We start from the raw sequence: 6,754 nt of genomic DNA on the forward strand, positions 1-6,754 counted from the left end.
GACACACAGTACACTATGTATGTCACATATAATGGGTTACTGTGATCACTGTTCCTGTATAAATTGGAATTATGACACACAATACACTATGTATGACACATATAATGGGTTACTGTGATTACTGGTCCTGTATATATGCTGGAATTATCACACACAATACACTATGTATGACAATGACACATATAGTGGGTTACTGTGATCACTGGTCCTGTATATATGCTGGAATTATGACACACAATACACTATGTATGACACATATAATGGGTTACTGTGATCACTGGTCCTGTATATGCTGGAAATATGTGACACAATACACTGTGTATGACACATATAATGGGTTACTGTGATAGCTGGTCTGTATATGCTGGAATTATGTGACACAATACACTATGTATGACACATATAATGGGTTACTGTGATCACTGGTCCTGTATATGCTGGAATTATGACACACAATACACTATGTATGACACATATAATAGGTTACTGTGATCGCTGGTCCTGTATATGCTGGAATTATGACACACAATACACTATGTATGACACATATAATGGGTTACTGTGATCGCTGGTCCTGTATATGCTGGAATTATGACAAGCAATACACTATGTATGACACATATAATGGGTTACTGTGATCGCTGGTCCTGTATATGATGGAATTATGACACACAATACACTATGTATAACACATATAATGGGTTACTGTGATCACTGGTCCTGTATATGCTGGAATTATGTCACACAATACACTATGTATGACACATATAATGGGTTACTGTGATCACTGGTCCTGAACATGCTGGAATTATGACCCACTATACACTGTGTATGACACATATAATGGGTTACTGTGATCACTGGTCCTGTATATATGCTGGAATTATCACACACAATACACTATGCATGACACATATAATGAGTTACTGTGATCGCTGGTCCTGTATATGCTGGAATTATGACACACAATACACTCTGTATGACACATATAATGGGTTACTGTGATCACTGGTCCTGTATATGCTGGAATTATTACACACAATACACTATGTATGACACATATAATGGGTTACTGTGATCGCTGGTCCTGTATATGCTGGAATTATGACACACAATACACTATGTATGACACATATAATGGGTTACTGTGATCGCTGGTCCTGTATATGCTGGAATTATGACACACAATACACTATGTATGACACATATAATGGGTTCCTGTGATCACTGGTCCTGTATTTTGGAATTATGTCACACAATACACTATGTATGACACATATAATGGGTTACTGTGATCACTGGTCCTGTATATGGTGGAATTATGACACACAATACACTATGTATGACACATATAATGGGTTACTGTGATCACTGGTCCTGTATATGGTGGAATTATGTCACACAATACACTATGTATGACACATATAATGGGTTACTGTGATCGCTGGTCCTGTATATGGTGGAATTATTACACACAATACACTATGTATGACACATATAATGGGTTACCGTGAACACTGGTCCTGTATATGGTGGAATTATGTCACACAATACACTATGTATGACACATATAATGGGTTACTGTTATCGCTGGTCCTGTATATGCTGGGATTATGACACACAATATACTATGTATGACACATATAATGGGTTACTGTGATCACTGGTCCTGTATATATGCTGGAAGTATGACACACAATACACTATGTATGACACATATAATGGGTTACTGTGATCGCTGGTCCTGTATATGCTGGAATTGTCACACAATACACTATGTATGACACATATAATGGGTTACTGTGATCACTGGTCCTGTATATGCTGGAATTATGACACACAATACACTATGTATGACACATATAATGGATTACTGTGATTGCTGGTCCTGTATATGCTGGAAGTATGACACACAATACACTATGTATGACACATATAATGGGTTACTGTGATCACTGGTCCTGTATATGATGGAATTATGACACACAATACACTATGTATGACACATATAATGGATTACTGTGATTGCTGGTCCTGTATATGCTGGAATTATGACACACAATACACTATGTTTGACACATATAATGGGTTACTGTGATAGCTGGTCTGTATATGCTGGAATTATGACACACAATACACTATGTATGACACATATAATGGGTTACTGTGATCACTGGTCCTGTATATATGCTGGAATTATGACACACAATACACTATGTATGACACATATAATAGGTTACTGTGATCACTGGTCCTGTGTATGCTGGAATTATGACACACAGTACACTATGTATGACACATATAATGGATTACTGTGATTGCTGGTCCTGTATATGCTGGAATTATGACACACAATACACTATGTATGACACATATCATAGGTTACTGTGATCACTGGTCCTGTATATGCTGGAATTATGACACACAATACACTATGTATAACACATATAGTGGGTTACTGTGATCACTGGTCCTGTATATGCTGGAATTATGACACATAATACACTATGTATGACACATATAATGAGTTACTGTGATCACTGGTCCTGTATAAGCTGGAATTATGACACACAATACACTATGTATGACACATATAATGGGTTACTGTGATCACTGGTCCTGTATATATGCTGGAATTATCACACACAATACACTATGTATGACACATATAATGGGTTACTGTGATCACTGGTCCTGTATATGCTGGAATTATGACACACAGTACACTATGTATTACACATATAATGGGTTACTGTGATCACTGGTCCTGTATATGCTAGAATTATGACACACAATACACTATGTATGACACATATAATGGGTTACTGTGATCACTGGTCCTGTATATGCTGGAAATATGTGACACAATACACTGTGTATGACACATCTAATGGGTTACTGTGATCACTGGTCCTGTATATGCTGGAATTATGTGACACAATACACTATGTATGACACATATAATAGGTTACTGTGATCACTGGTGCTGTATATGCTGGAATAATGACACACAATACACTATGTATGACACATATAATGGGTTACTGTGATCACTGGTCCTGTATAAACTGGAATTATGACACACAATACACTATGTATGACACATATAATGGGTTACTGTGATCACTGGTCCTGTATATATGCTGGAATTATCATACACAATACACTATGTATGACACATATAATGGGTTACTGTGATCACTGTTCCTGTATATGCTGGAATTATGACACACAGTACACTATGTATGACACATATAATGGGTTCCTGTGATCACTGGTCCTGTATAAGTTGGAATTATGACACACAATACACTATGTATGACACATATAATGGGTTACTGTGATCACTGGTCCTGTATATATGCTGGAATTATCACACACAATACACTATGTATGACACATATAGTGGGTTAATGTGATCACTGGTCCTGTATATATGCTGGAATTCTGACACACAATACACTATGTATGACACATATAATGGGTTACTGTGATCACTGGTCCTGTATATGCTGGAATTATGACACACAATACACTATGTATGACACATATAATGGATTACTGTGATCACTGGTCCTGTATATGCTGGAATTATGACACACAATACACTATGTATGACACATATAATGGGTTACTGTGATCACTGGTCCTGTATATGCTGGAATTATGACACACAATACACTATGTATGACACATATAATGGGTTACTGTGATCACTGGTCCTGTATATGCTGGAATATGTGACACAATACACTATGTATGACACATATAATGGGTTACTGTGATCGCTGGTCCTGTATATGGTGGAATTATTACACACAATACACTATGTATGACACATATAATGGGTTACCGTGAACACTGGTCCTGTATATGGTGGAATTATGTCACACAATACACTATGTATGACACATATAATGGGTTACTGTTATCGCTGGTCCTGTATATGCTGGAATTATGACACACAATATACTATGTATGACACATATAATGGGTTACTGTGATCACTGGTCCTGTATATATGCTGGAAGTATGACACACAATACACTATGTATGACACATATAATGGGTTACTGTGATCGCTGGTCCTGTATATGCTGGAATTGTCACACAATACACTATGTATGACACATATAATGGGTTACTGTGATCACTGGTCCTGTATATGATGGAATTATGACACACAATACACTATGTATGACACATATAATGGATTACTGTGATTGCTGGTCCTGTATATGCTGGAAGTATGACACACAATACACTATGTATGACACATATAATGGGTTACTGTGATCACTGGTCCTGTATATGATGGAATTATGACACATAATACACTATGTATGACACATATAATGGATTACTGTGATTGCTGGTCCTGTATATGCTGGAATTATGACACACAATACACTATGTTTGACACATATAATGGGTTACTGTGATAGCTGGTCTGTATATGCTGGAATTATGACACACAATACACTATGTATGACACATATAATGGGTTACTGTGATCACTGGTCCTGTATATATGCTGGAATTATGACACACAATACACTATGTATGACACATATAATAGGTTACTGTGATCACTGGTCCTGTGTATGCTGGAATTATGACACACAGTACACTATGTATGACACATATAATGGATTACTGTGATTGCTGGTCCTGTATATGCTGGAATTATGACACACAATACACTATGTATGACACATATCATAGGTTACTGTGATCACTGGTCCTGTATATGCTGGAATTATTACACACAATACACTATGTATAACACATATAGTGGGTTACTGTGATCACTGGTCCTGTATATGCTGGAATTATGACACATAATACACTATGTATGACACATATAATGAGTTACTGTGATCACTGGTCCTGTATAAGCTGGAATTATGACACACAATACACTATGTATGACACATATAATGGGTTACTGTGATCACTGGTCCTGTATATATGCTGGAATTATCACACACAATACACTATGTATGACACATATAATGGGTTACTGTGATCACTGGTCCTGTATATGCTGGAATTATGACACACAGTACACTATGTATTACACATATAATGGGTTACTGTGATCACTGGTCCTGTATATGCTAGAATTATGAGACACAATACACTATGTATGACACATATAATGGGTTACTGTGATCACTGGTCCTGTATATGCTGGAAATATGTGACACAATACACTGTGTATGACACATCTAATGGGTTACTGTGATCACTGGTCCTGTATATGCTGGAATTATGTGACACAATACACTATGTATGACACATATAATAGGTTACTGTGATCGCTGGTCCTGTATATGGTGAAATTATGACACACAATACGCTATGTATGACACATATAATGGGTTACTGTGATCACTGGTGCTGTATATGCTGGAATAATGACACACAATACACTATGTATGACACATATAATGGGTTACTGTGATCACTGGTCCTGTATAAACTGGAATTATGACACACAATACACTATGTATGACACATATAATGGGTTACTGTGATCACTGGTCCTGTATATATGCTGGAATTATCACACACAATACACTATGTATGACACATATAATGGGTTACTGTGATCACTGTTCCTGTATATGCTGGAATTATGACACACAGTACACTATGTATGACACATATAATGGGTTCCTGTGATCACTGGTCCTGTATAAGTTGGAATTATGACACACAATACACTATGTATGACACATATAATGGGTTACTGTGATCACTGGTCCTGTATATATGCTGGAATTATCACACACAATACACTATGTATGACACATATAGAGGGTTAATGTGATCACTGGTCCTGTATATATGCTGGAATTCTGACACACAATACACTATGTATGACACATATAATGGGTTACTGTGATCACTGGTCCTGTATATGCTGGAATTATGACACACAATACACTATGTATGACACATATAATGGATTACTGTGATCACTGGTCCTGTATATGCTGGAATTATGACACACAATACACTATGTATGACACATATAATGGGTTACTGTGATCACTGGTCCTGTATATGCTGGAATTATGACACACAATACACTATGTATGACACATATAATGGGTTACTGTGATCACTGGTCCTGTATATGCTGGAATATGTGACACAATACACTGTGTATGACACATATAATGGGTTACTGTGATAGCTGGTCTGTATATGCTGGAATTAAGTGACACAATACACTATGTATGACACATATAATAGGTTACTGTGATCGCTGGTCCTGTATATGCTGGAATTATGACACACAATACACTATGTATAACACATATAATGGGTTACTGTGATCACTGGTCCTGTATATGCTGGAATTATGTCACACAATACGCTATGTATGACACATATAATGGGTTACTGTGATCACTGGTCCTGTACATGCTGGAATTATGACCCACTATACACTGTGTATGACACATATAATGGGTTACTGTGATCACTGGTCCTGTATATATGCTGGAATTATCACACACAATACACTATGTATGACACATATAATGGGTTACTGTGATCGCTGGTCCTGTATATGCTGGAATTATGACACACAATACACTCTGTATGACACATATAATGGGTTACTGTGATCGCTGGTCCTGTATATGCTGGAATTATGACACACAATACACTATGTATGACACATATAATGGGTTACTGTGATCGCTGGTCCTGTATATGCTGGAATTATGACACACAATAC

Source organism: Taudactylus pleione, unplaced genomic scaffold (genome assembly GCF_031769625.1).
Source record: "Taudactylus pleione unplaced genomic scaffold, aTauple2 ptg000278l, whole genome shotgun sequence".
Classification (NCBI taxonomy): Eukaryota; Metazoa; Chordata; class Amphibia; order Anura; family Myobatrachidae; genus Taudactylus; species Taudactylus pleione.